Source organism: Notechis scutatus, chromosome 1, assembly GCF_049901735.1.
Source record: "Notechis scutatus isolate UNSWTSFEM ecotype Mainland chromosome 1, rNotScu1.2, whole genome shotgun sequence".
NCBI lineage: Eukaryota > Metazoa > Chordata > Lepidosauria > Squamata > Elapidae > Notechis > Notechis scutatus.
This window is the reverse complement of record NC_142009.1, coordinates 140,082,923-140,098,155: the sequence shown is the minus strand read 5'-3', so window position 1 is coordinate 140,098,155 and position 15,233 is coordinate 140,082,923. Positions and strand designations below refer to the sequence as shown.

The 15,233-nt window shown below is 40.8% G+C and overlaps 1 long non-coding RNA gene across 2 annotated transcripts in view; it reads right to left on the bottom strand.

Moving 5' to 3' along the window:
• The window catches only part of LOC148133022 (uncharacterized), a 74,592-nt gene extending 65,699 nt beyond the window's left edge, over positions 1 to 8,893 (bottom strand). For both annotated transcript variants that reach the window (XR_015747044.1, XR_015747043.1), the window contains exon 1: positions 8,814 to 8,893. This is a non-coding gene — a long non-coding RNA (uncharacterized LOC148133022). The remainder of the gene's footprint in view (positions 1 to 8,813) is intronic.
• Between the last annotated feature and the right edge of the window lie 6,340 nt (positions 8,894 to 15,233).

Below are 15,233 nucleotides of genomic sequence, written 5' to 3'. Positions count from 1 at the left end.
GCGCCCCAAGGAGCAACTGGTGGCGGAGCGGCCGGGACTGGCAGTGGCGGCGAGGGCCCGACTTGCACGGGGGCTGGGCGGTTTTCTCCTGCGCCCGGCTTCGGAGCGGCCCACCGTGTGATCTTGGGCATCTGGCTCGCTGCACCCTGGGCGCGCTTTCCCCGCGCCTCTCGGCCAGCAGCAGCAGCAGCAGCTCCGCCGCCGCCTCCTTCCTCCCCTAACGCCCGCTGTATTCCCGTGAGACCCGAGCACCAGTAGGCGCTCACACCTCCCTCCATGGCCTTCCCCTGCAGTAAGATGGGAGAGAACAGCGGCGCCCTCAGCGTGCGGTCCCGGGACCTCGCAGCCAGACCGAGGTGTGCTCGGTGGTGGGCGTCCTGGCCGATCATCCGGGAGAACTGGTGAGGCCCGACAGCCCCAACTTCTTGTGCTTGGTGCTGCCTTCCCACTGGAGATGCAACAAGACCCTCCCCGTGGCCTTCAAGGTAAGCCGGGAGGGGAGGCTGGGCGGAGCGGGCAGGTCCTGGGAGAGGCGCACAGATGTTTCCTGCCGAGCGGGCGCCCGGGAGGACTTGCGGTTTAATGGCAAAAGTGGCGGCGGGATGGGTGCTGGGCGGGCGGGGGGAAAGGCAGGCGAAAGCCCACACACACACACATCTCGGCAAGCGGTTTGCAGGGTTAGCCAGCAATTTCTCGCAAGAGACTGAAGGCCGGTCTGCTCCCCCCAATTAGACGTTGGTTCAAGAGGGAGGGTCAGCCCTGCTACTAATTGGTGGTTTACAGTTTATCCGTGGGCACCGGAGGAGTTATGTTTTGGGGGGTGGGCATTTATTTATTTTTTATCTTATAAGTGGCCAACTTTTGTAACCTGAGGGGGTACATTCATACATACACACACACACACACACACACAGTCGTTTATTCATAGGGGAAGACTCTGTCTATCTATCTATCTATCTATCTATCTATCTATCTATCTATCTATCTATGTTGTGCAAATTTAACTATGACGCCAAACTTGAGTTTTGGAGGGTGTCTCGGAGAAAAAAATAGTTATTTTTCCTACCCCTGAGTACGGCAGGCGTCTCTCCCACTTAAAAACAAAACTCTTTCCTCCCCTCGCTTTGAAAAGGGAACTGTTAACAAATGAACAAATGTAGTTTTTTATATGTATTGTATCTTGTGCTGACCCGGCCCGTCCGTCAAATTTTAAAAGTCAATGCGGCCCCCGAGCCAAAAAGTTTGCCCACCCCTGGTTTAGAGTATGAGTGTCAAACTTGATCACGTCACAAACTGGATTGTGATGTATCGTGACGTTTTTTGCCTTTGAGGAGCCAGGGTATGTATGTGATGTATCCGGCCCACAGTTTGACAGGCCTGGTTTAGAGTGTCAATGGCAAAGAAACCTTATGTCAATCTAAGAGCTGATATGGACTATCTCATTGAAACCTAGTAAAAGAGGTCCCATTTGCTCCACCATTTCTGAAAGTTAAGCTGGTCTTGATAGCTGCAGGTTTCATGATTACTTTCATTTATTGTATCTGTTGCATTGCTTATTCTACTGTTCCCTTGAGGAAGAAATGTTTCTTTCCCACTTCTGGTTTTCGACCCTTCCACTCCCCTCACAACAATACAGCAAAGTTGATTGGCCTGCCTGGAAATGGCTGAAGTTCACTGTAGAAACTCTGCATTATCAGAGATGGGAGCATGAATTTATTCTGATCTTCTTCCAACATACATTTAACACCTGCAAAGTTTTTGTAGTTATATTTACACTACAAGAGTCCAGAGTTCACTTTTGGGGCAAGAAGCAAGCATGCTGGCGGTTTATTCAGGAGCCAAGTTGGCAGTACCTTCAATGGACACACCTCCCTTTGTACAAGTCACAATCAAACAACGGTGAAGATTTGTTTCATTCCAGATTAGTGGAAATCAGATTATTTTCTCCCATCTGTGCATTGTAAAGGGCTAGAAGCTATTCTCTCCTTTGGGCAGGAAATATAATTTTCATATTTCTCTTGCTTTAGTATCAGATTGATCTGCTATCAGGCTGTTTACCTGTAGCCATGTGAGAACCTGCTCTCTTACTAGATCATAGGAGGCTTAGATCACCCCATAATCCAGCAGTCCTGGATTATGGAAAAAGGATAATCGATTGACTTTCCTGATCATGGCACTTGTACACACACACACACACACACCAGTTGTACAATTAAATCCTTGAATACTTGGGTATCATTTGTGACGACTGGACTTTGACTAGAGCTACTAGATCAAACTTCTGCCAACCTAGCCGTTCGAAAGCATGTAAAAATGCAAGTAGAAAAATAGGGACCACTTTGGTGGGAAGGTAACAGCGTTCTATGTGCCTTTGGCATTTAGTCATGCCGGGCACATGACCACGGAGACGTCTCCGGACAGCGCTGGCTCTTCGGCTTTGTAATGGAGATGAGTACTGCCCCCTAGAGCCAGAAATGATTAGCACGTATGTGCGAACCTTTACCTTTAACTTACTAGATCGAAATCAGCAAAGATCCAGCTTTTTTTCCATGTCCAGTTGCTGCCATCCAGGGATCATCCAGATGTTTGCATCCCAGATCTGGCAGTTCCAACTTTGACAATGAAATCTTCATAGGTAAGATTTAATTTGCTGGTCTTTTGCCATGCAAAAGTTAGTTTAAGTTTCCAGAAAAAGCCTGTTACATTTATGGTGTTTTTTTTAAGGATAACAAAGCAAAGCAAATATTTGGTAAACTTTCTCTGAGGAAACCATGGCTCATGAAACTTGATATTACTCTTCAAATGAGTATGTGGCTCCTGGGAAGGGGAATGGGACAGGGAGGGGGAGAATGTGGGTGATGTTTGTGTTTCTTGCTTGACCTGGAATTAGTACCTTCTCACCCTAACTAGAAAGGTGAATCTATTTTACATGGGCTTTTTTCCAGAGCTCGCTTCTATTTGTTCTGCTCTGAGAATTCTTTGTGTTTCTTTTTTTTTTTAAAGGCAAATTCTTTATCTTGTGATCAGTTGCAATTTACCTTGCTGAAAGAAGTAGCTGAATAAGTACCCAATTATTCTCCAAGCTCTGCTGATAAATCTCTTTTAGAACTGTTGCTGCAAAGTGAAACTGTGGGCAGATTTGCACATTGATAGCTACTGTGCCTAGATTTACATGTTAAGTTTACATCAGCATTCAAAGAGAACCTGAATTGGATATAAAGAAGCCTGAAGGAAGTCCTACTCCCAACGTTCCTGTCCATATTGCAACAAAGTTCTGTATTCAGTTGAAAGATGCTTTTAAACAACTTTGAGTTGGAGCTGTAGTCCATTACAGCAGGGGTTTTCCCAATCTTGGCACATTTAAAACATGTGAACTTTAATTCCCAGAATTCCCCAGTCAGCTATGCTGGAAGGGGAATTCTGGGAGCTGAAGTCCATGAATCTCAAAAGTGCCAAGTGTGGGGAAATCCTGTACTACGGCATCTTGATGGGAAAGTGCTTGTAATATCTTTGGCAGCCATCCACACAAAACCCGTTGGTAGATCTAAGTGTCATTCTGAGTTAATGCAGAATTATTCCTGTATTTTGCATGTCATCAGCATGGTGCATTTGTGTCCCAACTGAGTGCCAAATGACAAGAGGGCGTGTGAGAAAAGAATATGGTTTGTAGGCTGTAGGCCAAAGCAGATTTTTTTTTTCCCCTCTTGTCTTAAGTTGATGCATAAACACATATTTCTTGGCTGCTGAAATAATAAACTCCATGAATTGTTGCAGTCTGACATGGATCCTACAGGGATTTCCCAGCTATTGCAGTTCAGTTGATCTTTGAGTTACTTCTTCAAATGTTTACAGTATGATGAAGATCCAAATATAGGCAGGCAGTGGAAGTCCATATTTTGTTCTGAGGCATTCCTATCAAGGATAGAACAAAACCCATAAATTTTGAGGAGGGGGGGGGATTTCCTGGGTTGTAAGCACTAAATAAAGTTAAGGTATATATAATGAAGAGTCTTTTTTTTAAAAAAAATCTTTCTTAATTGCTTTCTGGGATCTTATCATACAAGAGTCTTTTTTTTCTAAATTGAGAATTACTAATGATTTTTTTTTTTTTTTTGGCCCAGGTCAGGACTCACAGGTTTGGTGAGTCTCCTGACTTGTACTTACACCACATTTCTTGGGAAATACCAGCATTTAAGAATTATTACTTTGTTTATCACTGATAAAGTAGATTGTTCAGATACTTCAGCAATATATACAGCAGAAAGAAAGCAGCTAACTCTTTTACTTTATTCTGATTGTGAAAATTTAGATTTTGCAATAATCAGCTGGGGTTTGTTTGTTTGTTATCGAATGTCACCCATGTCAAATGGATTAAGGTTTCTTTAAACCTGATCCTATGCAAAGAAGGGTTGAATGATGTGCAATATATGTGTGGGAGAAAGTGTATATGTATCTCACTCTGTACTTTTGTAATATGGCATATGTACACATACATATTGGTAATCCCCAATTTACAACCATTCGTTCAAAATTACAACAGTGCTGAACACAAAGGGACTTACAACCTTTGCCCAAGGTTACAGCCGTTGCTACATGTGCTGCCTTGAGCTGAGAAGAAAGGGGGTTATAATATAAATATAATAAATATAAATTAATAAGCAAGAGGTACAAAGGGCATCCCAACGGAGCATATTTGGTTTCGGTTTCCTTTTTAAGTCTTCTGGGGCTGAACAGATGAAGTGTCCTTTTGTGCTTTTAAGTTTAGTACTAAACGCAGTACTGTAATGAGAAAAAATCCTATATTCCTTCCTGCTAACTGGGCTGCACCATAATCTTGCTCTGATCCTAAGCAATAGCAATAGCATCTAGACTTCTATACCACTTCATAGTGCTTTACAGCCCTCTTTATGCAGTTTTACAGAATCAGCCTATTGCCCCCAACAATTTGGATCCTCATTTTACTTGCCTCGGAAGGATGGAAGGCTGAGTTAACCTTGAGACAGCGAGACTTGAACTGCCAAACTGCTGGCAGCCGGCAGTCAGCAGAAGTAGCCTGCAGTACTGCATTCTAACCACTGGGCCACCATGGCTCATGCTAAGCAATGCTAAGATATAATTGGATGCAAAAGAAAAATGCCTGGGATTCAGTGGTGGGATTCAAATTTTTTTACTACCGGTTCTGTGGGTGTGGCTTTGTGAGCGTGGCGTGGCTTTGTGGGCGTGGCTTTGTGGGCATGGCAGGGGAAGGATACTGCAAAATCTCCAATCCCACCTTACTCCAGGGGAAGGATACTGTAAAATCCCCATTCCCTTCTCACTCCATTAACCTGCTTTCCAGCCCTGTTCTCCTGTGCAGGGCAACAAAAGGAGACCCAGCCAATGAGCTGGGACTCAGGAGGCAGAGAATAGATGGGGGCGGGGCCAGTCAGAGGTGATATTTGCTGGTTCTCTGAACTACTCAAAATTTCCACTACCGGTTCTCCAGAATTGGTCAGAACCTGCTGAATACCACCTTTGCTGGGATTGAAATGTGTCAGGAAGATCTTATATATCTTCATTTATACAGGTAGTCCTTGATTTCCAGGAATTCATTTAGTGACCATTCGAAGTTACAATGGCACTGAAAAAAGTGACTTATGACCATTTTTCACACTTACAACCATTGCAGCATCCTCGCAGGGAAGTGATCAAAATGCAAGCACTTGCAACTGACTCATATTTATGACAGTGTACCGGAGGTGTGTCACATGATCCCCATTTGCCACCTTCTGACAAGCAAAACCAACGGGAAAGCCAGATTCACTCAACAACCTTGTTCACAACTGGAGTGATTTACTTGAGAAAGGACATAAACTGGGGCAAAACTCACTTAACAAATGTTTCACTTAGCAATGGAAATGTTGGGCTCCGTTGCGGTCATAAATCGAGGACTACCTGTATTGGGTGGTGGGATTCGAACATTTTACTACCAGTTCTGTGGGTGCGGCTTGGTGGACGTGGCTTGGTGGGCGTGGCAGACAAGGATACTGCAAAATCCCCATTCCCTCCCCACCCCACTAGCCTGCTTTCCAGCTCCGTTCTCCTGTGCAGGGCAACAAAAGAAGACCCAGCCAATCAGCTGGGACTTGGGAGGCAGAGACTAAATGGGGGCGGGGCCAGTCAGAGGTGGTATTTGCGGGTTCTCTGAACTACTCAAAATTTCCGCTATCGGTTCTCCAGAACTGATCGGAACCTGCTGAATAATATCTCTGAGAGGGAAGAAAAAGGGATCTCTTGAAAACCAAGGTGGAGGAACCCAAGAGGGGAGAGTTCTACAGCACGCAGGATTTTTGGAATGCAACAGGCGCTTCTTCTCATGACTCAGAAATTGAGGTAAGCTAATGTCCTCCATGCAATGCCCTCCCATTAGCAGGATGATCTTGTCTGCCCTGAAATGGATTTCCCGGAGGAAGAAGTGTCAACAGCTCCTATGCCAATTAAATGCTGGTGTTCCCCAAAGGGGAACTATTCAAAGGTGGTGTAAGAACAGGCTAGAAGACTCACTAAACCTGTGAGTCCTGACCTGAGCAGAAAAATCACTGCTATCATCCTGTTCACCTAGTCTCTCCACTTCAGCTCATTTGGATTGTTATAAAAGAGGCTCCACTGATAGTCAAGTGTCAGAAAACCACAAGGTAGCTTCTGTCACCCTGCCAAACTAACAGAGAGCAGTTGTAAAAAATTTCTTGGCTCCGAACACCTTGGAACATCATTCTTCTGAACCAGTGGTGGGATTCAAAAATTTTTACTACCAGTTCTGTAGGCATGGCTTGGTGGGCGTGGCAGGGGAAGGATACTGTAAAATCTCCAGTCAGAGGTGGCATTTGCTGGTTCTCTGAACTACTCAAAATTTCCTCTACCGGTTCTTCAAAACTGGTCAGAACCTGCTGAATGCCATCTCTGTTCTGAATGATAGGAAAGCAACTAATATGGGTTGCAAATATTTTATTAAGGGAACATGCAAACAGAATTTTTCATTGGTCAGATCTAGCTCTTAGCTATCAGACCATTAAGTTGATTTTCATCTCCCAGATCAGAAATAAAAGCAAAGATCATGTTGTTATTGATAAAAGAGCAATAAAATAGAAGAAAATAACACTAAAGAACCACCTACAAACTAAAATATACACCCAAAGCATATATTGGTGCTCTAGTCTCATAAGCATAACTTGTTTGAATTGATTAATGATGTCATTTTATAATTCCTTGGCAGGGGGGTGTTTCTCCTTTGATCTGAGTCAAAATTTGCCATTGTAATGTTATATATTCCTCCTATTAGATAATAAAAGTTGTGACAAATAAAGTGAAACATGTGACAAAATATATGCAAGTAATTAAATTATGTTAAATGTGCATGTTTCCCATTTCTGTTGTGGTTATCTACTCCTCAGAAAGAGATGGTTTTAATTGTTATTTTTTATTGTGCATACATATAGCTCTGCTACTACAAGGGATATTTATTTTACAGATAGACCTCATTCAACTACCACAATTGGGACCCTCAATTAGGTCATTAAGCAAAGCGGTCGCTAAGTCAAATTGTGAATGTGCTTATGAACTTACTTCAGCTTTCATTTTCTTTGCAGACCTGCAAAGCTCATAAATGCAAGGACTGGTTGCAAAGTTACTTTTTCATCATAATCATAAATGTGAATAGCTCCTAAATGAGGCACTTACTAACAAGGACTGCCTAGATCAAATTCTTGAAATTTTGTTCTATTATTACTGTAAACAAAAACAGATAGAGGTCTTACCAATACCTGAAGACCAGTGTAATATAAAGGCTTTTATTTGGACCTCCTTGGCCTGGACTAATTGTTTAATCTGTTTAAAACCCATGATGGCAAAGTGGTTAGAATGCAGTATTGGAGGCTAACTCTGCTCACAGTCAGGAGTTCGATTCTGACCGACTCAAAATTGACTCTGCCTTTCCTTCTGAGATTGGTAAAAGGAGGATCCAGATTGTTGGGGACAATATGCTAATGTTGTAAACTGCTTAGGGAGTGCTGTAAAATGCTATAGGGTGGTATATAAGTCTATTGCTATTAATCACATTGGCTTATGAAACCGATAAGTTTGCTTCAAATATTTAGAAAACTATTTCTCAACCTTGACAACTTTAAGATGTGTGGCTGGGGAATTCTGAGAATTGAAATCCACATACCTTAAAGCTGTCAAGTTGAGAAACACTGATACAGAACATAGAAGTATACTTTTTCTGATTGCTTTCCTGAACTAACTTTTGTTATTTATAAACAAGACCCTGCCATAGCAATCAATAAGGAATCCTACCTGTCACCTAACTACAGGCAACATAGGTATCCTCTGAAACAGAGAATCTCACTGTGTTTAGCACACACACAAAAACATTCCTCTTTTCTAATTCAGGCAGATCTGGCTTTTCAAGGTTGAAGTGCAAGCCACTTGTGGCTGCTGTCTAGAACACCACCACTTTCAATGCCCACAGCAGTTTTGCAGTGAGAAAAAAGAAAATTTCTATTTGTGATTGGTAAAACTCACCCCTACACAAACACTCACGCCCACAGAAAGATACATACACACCTACATTCTTTGTTTAATTAATTATTTTTTTAAGGGCAGGCAACTGGCCTGACCTGTAAAGGTAAGTTATACAGCTAAACTAAAATTACAATTTGCAGGTAACTTACACTGATCATTCAAACTCCACAACTGGTAGAAAGTTGAACCTGCAAAGATTCATTCTCCCTCCCTCCCTCTCCCCCTCTCATATTTTAAATTTTTTTAAATTGTACCTGTTTTTATCCTCAGAGAGCTCTGGCAGTGATAATTATAAAGTGGTGAACAAACAGCGAGATATTTTTCCTACAGGAAGGAACACATATTGGGTCACAGAGGTCAGAATGGCGATACCTTGCCAAATTAGATAACTCTGAACAACTTTTGTTTGTGTCGTTTTTCACAGAAAAGAGAGATAGAGAGAACAAACACCTATTATGTCTGGGAACAAACCATATCCAGTTTTTCCACAGAGTAATACTATTATCACCTGTCCTTATGACCACCTGGTAACCAGAACAGTTACATATTTTTCATGTACGTAACATTTTATTTGTGCACCGAAGTATATGTAATGGCAAGTATATTTCTGCAAGGACATTCACATCCATATCACAGATGATCACATTCCTTTACCTAACACCATCTGTTTAAGCGAAAGGAAATTCAGCTTCCTTTAAAGAGAAGAGGACAATTAACTAAAGGAAACTGGAAAGTGTTTTCAAGAACTCAGCGAACATAAACACTGGCTTTGTAATGCATTAAAGTCCTGTAATAACAACTATTAGGCTGCTGGCTCTTTTCTATTTCAAAAGTATAGGGATTATTTTCACCGGTAAACATTTTAAAGGCTTAACAATGTATTCCTGGTTTATACTGCATGTTAACACGAGAGCAGTTTGTCTGAAAAAAAGCTTACAAGAAATAACAATGAAATATAAGTGAGCTACAACTTACTTTTACAATAATTATTGGATAGCCAATGAAGCAGAAAGAGACTGGGTAGAATCAGAGACCTCTGTTTTTGAAGAGCCTTGATTACAGCATTGAAGGGACTAATATAAAAGGTGTACAACAGTGACAACTTTCCCAGATGGTCCATTGCACACCTTCTATATTAGTCCCTTCAATGCTGTAATCTATCTGAGTATTGCGGGCAGTGAAGAAATGACGTCATTGTAAATTTCCTGAAAATCTTGGGCCTCTGGAATGTATGTTATACTGTCACTTTCTGGAGCCACTCCCTGCCATAAGAAGATTCAGTCTGGGGGACACAGAGCTGATGGCAATAGAATCCCCAAACATCAAGAGATGATTTGTGTTTGTGTGGGGGGGGGCGAGCTGGCATCGTGACGATACGGCATGCGATCTTGGAGGTCTGAGATCGCTGCCGATATCTTTGCTCCTGGACTGTCCAATCGGATCTAAACCATCCCAAAGAGACGGTGAATGTAAAGAGCGCATCCTGTCGACCCCAGGGATACCGCAAAGTCCCTGGTAGATCCAGGAGAAGCTCTTTTTGCCAGCGGCAAAGAGGCAGCCATTAAAGCTGCTGAAGTTGGGACAGCTCCGAAACGAAAGAGAACAGAAAGAGAGAGTGTGCCGGTTTGGTGAGAACTTTTTCTTTACTTTAAGATTTGAAAGGACACCCTAAGGAAAAGAAAGAATCTGTAAAAGTTTTGACAGAAGTGATTAAGCGGCGATTTTAAACAGGAAGTCAAAGTAATATTTTTATTTTTTCTCATTGCTGGATTTTCTACACATGATTTTATATTTTGAAACTGGACTGTTTTGTTTTTTTCTTTCTTTCACCTATTCTTTCTCTCCTTTTTGACTTTATAATATTCTAGGCTAGAGACTCCCTTTTAGTCATCTTTTTAAATATCTTTTCCCCTTTTTAATTAATTTTTATTATATCTTGCTTGGAAAAGGAGGGGGATAGTGAAAGCAAAAGAAACTTTGTAACACTGCCAACTAGAGGCTTGGAACTATTCTATCTCTTTTTTTCTTGACCAGACAAAGCTGAGAAAGAACTGAGACTTCTTTTCAAGGACATCGCTCTTTGATAAGATAGAGGGAAGAGCATGGGAGAGTATTATTGCAGGTGCTCTTCTGGGTTTCTATCAACAGCTGGAGTCTGGTGTTGAAGTTTATAGAAAAAAAAAGTGATAAGACTGGAGAAGAGAGTTATAAATTTTAACAAAAGCCTTGGATAACCAAACAAGGTGCAGTGTGCTCTTTTTATTTATTTTTAAGCTGGGCTATTTCTTACTTTAACAAACCCCCTCCTTACTAGCTTACTTTTTGTAATAGCTGTTAGGAATATAAGTCACCTAACAGGTATTTGGGTTTAGAAATATATAAAGCAGGATAAACATTTTAAAACTGTATCTTTAAGAAAATGCAAAACTGTAATTAGGTATGGTTTCTCAAACGGCCATAAGATGGAACCAGAAACCTGGTTTGTCTTAGTCTGAGTCTCAGAAGAGAGTGTGAGTAAGTCTCTGTTTCCTTCTGTTGGAAAGTATTGTTGTTCCTCCATTTTTCCTAACTCACTGATATTCATGGATTTGATGTAAGTCTGATACTGAACTTTCTGGACTTTGATATTGGAATTATCCCTGAAATGAACACTGACTGATTTAACTGCGAATGACTTTGGACTGCCTATTTGGACTTTGCTTTAAACCTTTCTGGAAGTAAAAACCTACATTTAATGTACAGTGTATCTGTGTGCTATTTGTGTATTATTCAAACACTACTCTCAAATACGTCTCCCTGCATGTGCTCAATTACCTCAACAATAGCTATTTGGATTTTTGGCCTTTTGGAACTTGTTTTTGTCTTTCTTTTTGTCTGTTGAAGTCTAATTTTTATGTTTGCATTTTATTTTAAAGGAAAAGCTTTAGTATTAATAATTTCCTTCCTTTTCTTTTTAAGGGAGTAGTCTCTTTTTTTCTCTCTCCCTCCCTTGTATTTTTTTAAATCTACCTTCCATATTGGTTCTTTTTTTGGGGGGGTGGCTTTCTTTCTTTTTTTTTTATCCATCCTTTTATACCTGAGACCTTTTAATTGGATTAAGGTGTTGAAGAACCTGAAGAACTTTTCTTTTCTCTTTTCTCTTTTTTTATTTTTTACTTTTCCGCCTTTTCCAGGATTTAACAATTTTTTCTTTTTTGTGTGTGTTTATGGTCTTTTCTTCCATTTTTGAGTTTTTACTGCTATCTAACCCAGGGGTCCCCAACCACCGGGCCGCGGACCGGTACCGGGCCGTGGAGCACTCTCTACCGGGCCGCAAAGAATTTTTTTTAAAAATGGCGGCTTTTTCACCTTCGGTGAATGCTGCTGGGATCGGGATCAAGGACACAAATGAAAGAAGGGGAGGGAGGAAGCAACCAAGCCTGTCCTTCTCTCTGGGTCAGCTCTCTCAGTCGCTCTCTCGCTCCTCCACCAGCCCAGGAAGAAACTGCTTCAAAGAAGCGGGGGCTTTTCCTGTCGCCGCAGCGCCTCCGAAGCACCCGTTTCTCCCCACCCCCCCCCGTCCGCCCGTCCGCCCGCCCGCACCCGCCCGCACCCGCCCGCACTCGCCTGCGCGGCGCGCTGCTGCTGGGTTCAACCCAGTGCTCCATTCTGCCTGCCTGCCTGCCTTCGTTAATGGTTGAATCGGAACAGCTCGGCTGAGTAAAAGAGGCGAATAGTTATTATTCTCAGCCGAAGCTGCTCCCAAACAACCAGAAACTAAGGCAGGCAGGCAGGCAGGCAGAACGGGACACTGTGGATTGCTGCGGGCGGGCGGGTGGGGTGGGGGTGAAACGGGTGCTTCGGAATAGCTGTGGCGACAGGAAAGCTCCCCCGCTTCTTTGAAGCAGTTTCTTCCTGGGCTGGTGGAGCAGCGAGAGAGCGAAGCCTCCTCTTCTCTCTCTCCCCCGGTCCTTGCAAAAATTTTCTGCTTGAAACCGGTCCCTGGTACAAAAAAGGTTGGGGACCACTGATCTAACCAATAGATTGGATTAAGGTATACAAGAACCTGAAGAAATTTATTATTATTATTATTATTGCTACTTTTTGGTTTCTTTTTTCCTACTATTTTTACTTGGTATTACAATTGGTTATTTCACAAGTGGATTAAGGTCTAGAAGAACCTGAAGATTTTGAATTGTCTGAAATGAGTATGAAACTAACAGCCCCTGGTTCCTCAACTTCTACTTCTTCCTCTTCACCATCTGGAGGACAACGTTCAATACAGACAATGTTACAGCAAGAAAAAGAACAGGAAAAAGTGACCCTGCAGATGATTATGCAAGGAATTCAAAATATTCAAATAAGAACAGAGAATATTGAAAAGAGAACAGAGAACATTGAACAAAGAACAGGGAAAACTGATGAAAAGGTGGAGAACATTCAACAAATGATGATGAAGTATGATGAGAGATTCCAAAAGATTGAAGAAGATAAACAAAGAGATAAGAAGATTGGAGATATTGATAGCAGATTAACTGTGGTTGAACAAGATAAAAGTGGGATGTTGAGATGGGAGATGGACAGATCAGAATTTTATCTTAGATTCCAAAACATAGAGGAAGAAAAAGGACAAAACCTAGCTGAGACAATGATAAAAATTTTGGCTGAAGCTTTGGAAATAACTAAAGAGAAGATGATGGATGGAATAGACGAGGTTTATCAAGTCTTCACAAGATATGCAATGAGAAATAACTTACCAAGAGAAGTTCACATCAGATTTACAAAGAAAGCCATTAAAATGCAAATATTGCAAGTGGCAAGAGAGAAAACATTGAAATATAAAGACAAGGAGATTGTGGTCCTGAAACAAGTATCCAGAAGAGTGAGAGAGATGAGAAGAGAATACCGATTTCTGACTAAAATTCTACTTAAAAAAGAGGTGAATTATAGATGGCTGATTCCAGAAGGTTTACTGTTCACATGGCAAGAACAGAGACATAGAATTGACTCAATTGAGAAAGCTGAATTATTTTTCACAGAATTTTTTTGGAGGGAAAGAGGAGGAGGCAGAAAAAGAAATGTCACTAATTGAATTCCAAGAGGACTGCCAAATGGCGACTGAAAAAGAACAAGATGCAGTAGGTGGAAAGGTGGAAGCCAAAGAACAATGTGAACCAAGATCTACGAGAGCTGCTAAACCTAACCACAAAATATAACCATGGAAGAGAAAAAACTGACTACAATTAATATAAATTGACTTAACTCAGCTGTTAAAGGAAGGAAAACTTTCCATAAATTAGAGAAATTAAAATTTGATATAATCTGCCTACAAGAAGTACATATTAAAAAGCAACATGAACAATTGCTGATACAGCCAAAACTAGGGAAAATATTTACTTCTTTGACACAATGTAAGAAAAGACGAGTGGTTTTATACATTAAAGATATTATCCCAGCGAAATTGATCTATACTGATGATGATGGAAGAATACTAATGGTGGAAATAATGGACAATAATATGAAAACACTCCTGATTGCAATCTATGCCCCGAATGACAATCAAGAAGAATTTTATAAAAAATTACACATGAAAATAATTGAACTGGACTATGCTAATATAGTTATGATGGGAGATTTTAATGGAATTGTAGATAATAAACTAGACTACACAGCACAGAAAACAACAAAGCAAAACAGAAAGACTCTCCCTAAATCTTTTTTTAAAATGATAGATGAAGTAAATTTAAAAGATACATGGAGAGAAAGAAATGCTAAGACTAAACAATACACCTTCTACTCAAATAGATATTCATCATGGTCCAGAATAGATATGATATGGATCTCAACAGAATTGTTAACTAATATTCAAGAAATAAATATTGAAACAAGTACTTGGGCAGATCATAATCCAATGACAATTAAATGGAAAGGACAAAGAAGAAGATCTAGATGGATGTTAAATAATACTATATTAAAGGAAAAAGACTTCACACAGTGGATGGAGAAAGAACTGGCTTTTTTCTTTAGAAAAAAACAAAAAAGAAGATACATCAATGCAGAACGTATGGGATACAATGAAGGCATATGCCAGAGGCTTGATAATAGACTATATAAGGAAAAGAAATACCATGAAAAGATTAGCCTCTAAGACATTAGAGGATGAGTATAAAGGACTTGAAAAAGAGCTCCAGAAAATGCCACAGAAAAAGGACATTAAAGTTAAAAACGGATATAATTAAACATAAAATGGGACTAATGGAATAAGAAGAACTAGCACAGAAAATCAGAGGTGCTAAACAGAACTACTTTGAAGATGCAAATAAACAAGGTAGATGGTTAGCATATAAATTGAGAAAGGAGAAAGAATCAAGGAAAATATTGCAATTAATAGATGACCAAGGCCAAGTTTGCTATGGTAGTAAAGAGAGGAAGGAAATCATACGAGACTATTATGGGAAACTATACACACAAGAGAATATTGATGAGGAAAGAGTTAAACAGTACTTACAGAATGCTAATCTACCCCAGATACCTAAAGAGATTGAAACAATGTTAGAAAGCAATATAACGATGATGGAGTTAACTGAAGCACTCAAGAAGCAAAACAATGGAAAGGCACCAGGCCCAGATGGACTTCCAGCAGAATTTTATAAAACACTACAAGAATCGTTGAACCTTCCATTGCTAGAAGTTAT